The sequence below is a fragment of the Lactuca sativa genome, chromosome 4 (assembly GCF_002870075.4).
Source record: "Lactuca sativa cultivar Salinas chromosome 4, Lsat_Salinas_v11, whole genome shotgun sequence".
In the NCBI taxonomy this organism is placed as follows: Eukaryota; Viridiplantae; Streptophyta; class Magnoliopsida; order Asterales; family Asteraceae; genus Lactuca; species Lactuca sativa.
Genome location: NC_056626.2, coordinates 20,614,190 through 20,621,470, shown reverse-complemented (window position 1 = coordinate 20,621,470; position 7,281 = coordinate 20,614,190). Strand labels below are relative to the sequence as shown.

At 31.2% G+C, this 7,281-nt stretch overlaps 1 long non-coding RNA gene across 1 annotated transcript; it reads right to left on the bottom strand.

The window, feature by feature from the left end:
- Positions 1-2,479: 2,479 nt before the first annotated feature.
- On the bottom strand, positions 2,480-4,675 carry LOC111915842 (uncharacterized). Its single transcript, XR_002858299.3, has 3 exons — positions 4,195-4,675; positions 3,905-4,019; positions 2,480-2,678 (listed from the first exon to the last, which is right to left on the bottom strand). It is a non-coding gene; the product is annotated as an uncharacterized LOC111915842 (long non-coding RNA).
- Between the last annotated feature and the right edge of the window lie 2,606 nt (positions 4,676-7,281).

Here is a 7,281-nt window from a genome sequence, read left to right as displayed (position 1 = left end):
TCCCGAGATCATACGAGAAACTTCAGAGAAGATCGTCCAAATTCGGGAATGACTAAAAGCATCTAGGGACCGACAAAAGAGTTATGCGGACAAACAACGTAAAACCTTGGAGTTCCAAGTTGGTGACCGCGTCCTGTTAAAGGTCTCACCCTGGAAAGGAATGATACGTTTCGGAAACGTGGAAAACTAAATCCAAGGTACATCAGACCATTCGAGATTCGTGCTAGAATCGACCCGTTGGCTTACAAACTCAAACTACCACAGGAACTCAGTAACATACACCCCACCTTCCACGTGTCCAACCTACAGAAATGTTTGTCCGATGAGACTCTTGTAATCCCACTTGATGAAATTGATATAAACGAAAGCCTACACTTCGTAGAAGAACCCGTAGAAATCATGGACAAGGAAGTCAAGAAAACGAAACAAAGCCGTATACCAATAGTGAAGGTCCGCTGGAAGGCCAAGCGGAGACCTAAATTTAAGGGTGAGCGCGGTGCGGTTCGGTGCGGTTATTAGCTAAAACCTCACCACTAACCGCAATTGCGGTTAATCCATTTTCAAAACCGCTTGGTGCGGTTATTTTTGCGGTGCGGTTAGACGGTTATTTTTGCGGTGCGGTTAAACGGTTATTTTTGCGGTGTGGTTTTGTTTTTTCTGTGTTGCGGTTATTAACCGCATGAATTTGGTGCAGTTATTTTGTGTGGTTTTTAACCACAATTTAGAGCTCAAATAGTTTTAAGAGTTCAAACATATTACTTGTAATGATAAAAAAACCATAAAGTATAAGACAATTAACTTAAATCACAAACAATTAATATCTTAAAAACGTCAAATCAATAGTAATTAACAATAAATTTCTTAAAATTGTCTAATTTCACCATTTTTCAAAGTTAAACATAACAAAAAATCAACACTTTTGTCTTCTAGTATTTTATTCATCTTCCATTCATGAAACTTGATTTATTTTTAATTTTTAATATATTAATAGTTAATAAAAAAAAGTTGTATATAATATATGCGGTGCGGTGCGGTTTTTGAAAACTAATAATCGCACCACACAACAAATTTGAGGTTTTTGAAAAACAAAAAAACCTCACCATCAGTTTTTATTACGGTTGTGGTTTATCGGTTGCGGTTTATGCAGTTAATTTTAGTTGTGGTGCGGTTTTTGCTCACCCCTATCTAAATTCACTTGGGAACAAGAAGATCAGATGAGACAAAAGTACCCACATCTTTTCCCTAGTTCATGAGTGCCACTTTAGAAATAATTTCGGGACGAAATTCCCTCTAACGGTGGGATAAATGTAACAATAGGTTATTTGGGGTCAATAAAAGTCAAAGAAAGTCAAAGGAAGTCAAACATAAGTCAAAGAATTTAATATTTAAATATTATACTCCAAAATATGGTAAAATTATACCCCACTTTATGTGTTTTCGGTTTTTGAAATCAAAATCCCACCACAATCGAAATCATTTTTATGGAACAAAGGCTTGACCGAAATCCTAGCCTTGACCGAGAACCACCCACCGAGAACCCTCCTAGACCGAGATCTCCCCTTCGGAACGAAAACATCCTTTCTTTTTCACCGAAAACCTTTTGACCACAAACCTCTCTAGACCGAAAACCACACTTCTCGGTTAGAACTATTTGACCGAAATCTTGTGATTTTGGTTAGGATAGGCCGAGAACACCCTTTTTAATCGGTGGCACACATTCCAATTAGATAATTTCACTTCCCTATGCATCTATCACATCATTTTATCCCTATATATATATATATATATATATATATATATATATATATATATATATATATTATTCTATTCGAAAACCCCCTTTCTTTTTCACCGAAAACCTTTTGACCACAAACCTCTCTAGACCGAAAACCACACTTCTCGGTTAGAACTATTTGACCGAAATCTTGTGATTTTGGTTAGGATAGGCTGAGAACACCCTTTTTAATCGGTGGCACACATTCCAATTAGATAATTTCACTTCCCTATGCATCTATCACATCATTTTATCCCTATATATATATATATATATATATATATATATATATATATATATATATATATATATATATATATATATATATATAGGCCTAGGTTATTCTATTCAAAGTAATTATTGTGTTATTGTATGCATAAATATGGGCCAATCATTTTACTTATTTTAAGAAAGTGATTAATACATATTATTGAATTAAAAATAATCGAAAAATACCATCTAATTTAACTAGAAGGGTATTTTAGTCAATTAATATAGATTTAATAAAGGAAATTTGCATATTTTAAGGGATCATAGATTCTATTAATTTTAAAAATCTGATTTTACGAATTATAAGGTTTTTAATTCGGTCATTCTGATAGAATATGTTTGAATATGTTCAAAAAAAATATATTCTAGAACCATAAAATAATAAAATATTCTTGAACATATTTCTTGTAGAATAACAAATTCTCGAATCAGCAATTGAAGAATTAAAACAAAAATTATATTAATTCTTATAGAATACATGTAACAATTGTTGTTGTTAAAGAATAACACTAAGAAACTGTCAAATCGGAAAAAAAACATCAAAATCTAACAAATACACTAATTTATTCTAAAAGAATAATGTTGCTAAGAGGCGTCGTTTAAATTTCGTGGCCCGTTCTTCAAGCATCAGCTTCTGTGGAAAAAAAATTCAATGAATAAATTAGTGAGAAAATATTAATATTCCATTCCACCATGAATGGAATTCGTGATTCCATTCTGATAGAATTGGAATTCATTTACCAATAATTATATTAATTCGGGGCATTTTAACAGAATATGTTCATGATTATCATAAAAAATATTCTTTTCTGATAGAATATTATAAACAAAGAAATATCATTCAATATTATAAACGAAGAAATATCATTCAATATTATAAACGAAGAAATATCATTCAGTTGAAACATTTTACCGAAAGCTTGGTGTGCATCAAAACAACTTTCAATTTTCTGTAAAAATTAGACAATCAGAACAAATTCCCAATAAAACTAAACACATCGAGTCTATCAGAAAACCATTGTACCTTACATTCGTTTCTATCTGATTGAATAGATTGAATAGAATTACTAATTGAAGCACAAACACATACACACAATTGGACTTTTTAGATCAAAAAGACCAATTGTTTAACATACAATACAGGTGTAACATTTAATTCAAAAACAACAAATATAAACTATAGCTTCATCTCCTCCTACAATCTAATGCATTAAACAGATTTCAATCAAGTCATAGAAAAAATCAACAGGTATGCCACTATGCCAGAAACAGTAATACAATCAAGTTAATGGAAAAAAAAAAACAGTAATACAAAACCAATTAGGTTATGAAAAAATCACATAATTGATCTAGTCTAGATTTTCCATATAGGAAATAACGGGTGAGGATGTGAAACGTGTATAAGGTTTTATTAGGTTTAGGGTATATTTTGGTCAATTTCTCAAAATAGTGAAATAAAGTGTTGTTTATGAACAAGGGATATAAACGTATATGTTTCAAATAGATGGCAATTTTTTTTGTTTATCACGTTAAAAGAATTTGTTTGCTTAATCGAACGGTTAAATCTCAAAAAAGACTTTCAATAATTAAATTAAAAAAGGCTTTCAATTTCTTTAGAAAATTGTAATGTAGTATTCAATTATTCATGGAAAAAAATAAAAAGATTTTTGTATTCCATGGTAATACTCCATTCCATTCCAGTTTTGATCACTGCGTACGAAACACAAAGCAGTTTGGATTTGGGGACATTTACAACAAAACTGGCTGTTCATCAAATTTTGTGGAGGCATCATTGTTTGTATCAAACCGATATATAAAAAGGTATATAAACAAATGATATATCTATAAGAAGGTAGTCACCTCAACAATGGATGGGGATTTGAGTGAAAGCTTAGGACTAATGAAATCGGTCCAAACTTCAATTAAGAGCTTAGAGCTTGTTGAGCCACTCACATTGCTCCAATGGTGTTGTAGGCTGGTAGAATAAAATAAAAAATTACAAGGCATCAATGATTCATTATTTCATTAAACTCAAAATATGTCAATGAAAAAAAAAATCAGAAAAAAGAGCATACAGATGTTTGTAAAATGTGTTGCTTCCACTTTTTGTTCAAGTTTTACACAACAAAGCTCACTAGCTCAGAACGTACCTTATCAAAGAGGGAGGCGGACCTGCTGCAGACGAAGTTGTAGGCGGAGGCGGCGAGGTGCAGTCGGAGCCTCGGAGAGCTGATACCGTCGGTTGTCAGACCTGCTTTACGTCTCAGACTTAGTTGGCGAATGGCAAGAAGATCAGAACTTGGAAGAACTCGAAGCGGTCAGGTCATTTTCCGGTGAGCAACGCTCACTCTCATCGGAATCATCGCCTGATTCAGAGTCAACAAGATTGGAATTGGAATAGTCACCTTCGTCACTCCTGCTTTCGCTAATTTCATTATCATCCTCGCCGGAGGCTTTTTTGCATCTTTTAATCGAGACGTACTCCTTGAAGATCTTAACTTTTCTTAATCCCGCTTTAAGTGCTAAATGCTCGTCTTTATCCCTCGATGAAGTTTCCGATGATTGATTTTGAGTTTGAGCAGCTCTAGTAAAAGCGTCGATACCTCTAGGATGTAGGGCTTTATGTGGTGGGAGATTTAGGAAGACATCAATTACATGATTATAGAGATTAGTTTTGGAATTTACTAAAAACAATTACTAAATTATCCTTATTTGTTTATTTAATTATTTAATTTTTTATTTAATTTTGATTGGTCCATATTTATGTATATGATAACACAATACTTAGTTTAAACAAATGAACCTCTATATATATATATATATATATATATATATATATATATATATATATATATATATATATATATATATATATATATATATATATATATATATATATATATATAACCGAAATCAATGTTCATAATCCCATTTCCACTTCAAAAGTTTTGTTACTTTTTCACTCAAAACCCATATATACATCTCCAAACCTTCAAAGTTTTGCCTAGAATATCTTCATATCTTCAAACATACTCAAGAATATTATCCAAAATCCCCAGAAAACTTGTAAGTCCTTTTAAATTAATCTAGTGTTTTATAACACTTCACATATTAATTTAGCTAATTTATACACAATATCGTATGTTAAATACTATTAGGATACGACTATATACACATGTTCTAACCCCGAGGATTTCCGATATCACTTCGTATTCAGCCAAAAACACACTCGAGGTAAGTTCCCTACATTTCTATGATTTTTCTATGTTTTGGAGGGGGGGGGGGGTACAAGTAAAACACAAGATAAATTGTGTTAATATACAAACCGTTACATTTATATTTTCTAATATATATATATATATATATATATATATATATATATATATATATATATATATATATATATATATATGGGTATACATTTGATTTCTATAAAACTTTAACCCTTTTGTAACAGGTTGAGCATACTGGTATAATTATATAAACATATATAATTATCATTTCATTTCATTATATTATCATAGTAAAAATGATAATGTTCATACAAAGGATTTACTATTTCACCAAAACAGTTATTTAAACTATAATAAGTATAGTTTATGGAAACATTCACACTTCGTAAACACTATAAAAAGGTAATACATACAAATTAATACAAGAAAAAGGGATTTCACTACACTATTATGTAAACCGTTAATATGATTTTATGTGAGGCACTATCTTCATAGTACTTACCAGAGTACTCACTAAAATCATGTATTATAACCATAATCTCCTGTGAGAGAGCATAACATTTGTGTATAGATCTATACGAGACTGATAATCCCACACCTAAATTGTTAGCTACAGTTAGACCGGCAGGTCTGGGGTGACAAATGTCGTACCATTCCGACGCCCAAAGAATGTCGTATAGGTCACTAGTCACTAGTCGCTAGCATGGTTATAAAACTTACAAATGGGTATTAACAATACGTTTGGTTTACTTTCATACCTTCAATGGTTTTATTTAGATAAAACTACGCTACACTATTTTCCAGTACAATACAGTTTACATTTCTGGAAACATGCATTCAAAGGGTTTTACACAGATACACTATAGTACACTATACATACAGTACAATACAACTTACATACATTCCAAATAGTTTTATGAAGACATAAAACTACTATTTCCAAGTACAACGATATTCATAAATTTTTGGTGTTAGGGTATTAAGACTACAGTTCATTTAATAGAAAATATTGGATTTTCTGGAAGAAAACACTATCATTTTCAAGGAACAAAGACACATATTTTTAATGCAAAATGCTTATGAACTCACCAACTTAATTGCACTACTAGAAAAACAGCCTTTTATGACGCACAATGCGTGTCGTAAAACGCTCAGACGATGCGCAAATGCGCGTCAAGGAAGGCCCTGTCATAACAAGAGACGACACGCTTTTGCGCGTCGTAACCTTATGACGCACAATGCATGTCAAGGAATGCCCTGTCATAAAGAAGATGACACACATTCGTGTGTCGTAAAACGATTCACATTTATGACTTGCATTGCGTATCATTAAAGCACATGTCATAAAGAAAGACGACATACATATTTGAGTGTCATAAAGTTTAAATGTTCTTATATATATATATATATATATATATATATATATATATACATATATATATATATATATATATATATATATATATATATATATATATTAAATTTACTAATTTTCAAATTACATCACACATTTAATGTCTCATAATATAAAATAAAATTTCATACACCAAAAATAAAATAAATTCCACAAATTATAATATGTCATACAAATAATCATTCAAAAGTTAAACAAAAATAATACATTGCTAACATGGGTTATACATTCCTATAAAACTAACAACCCTCGGTGACCTTGATCTAGATTGAGGTTGACTTGGATCGATGGCGGCGATTGGATTTTAGATACACGATATGATTACTGACCTTGTGCAACAAGTGCATCCCATGCCCTATGTCCACTGGGAATGGATGGCAAGTAATGACTTGAACATTAGCTGAAACAAAAAAAAAACTTTTATTACTTATACAATCAAGTTTAGCTACCTGATAGAGTTGTTATATAAGTATGTTATTAACTAATTTGATCAGATCAACATAAGATATAACAAATAAATTGAACATACAATCCTATAATGGAAACAAATTAAACTATGATGTTTTAATAAAACTAATATATAAAAGTGC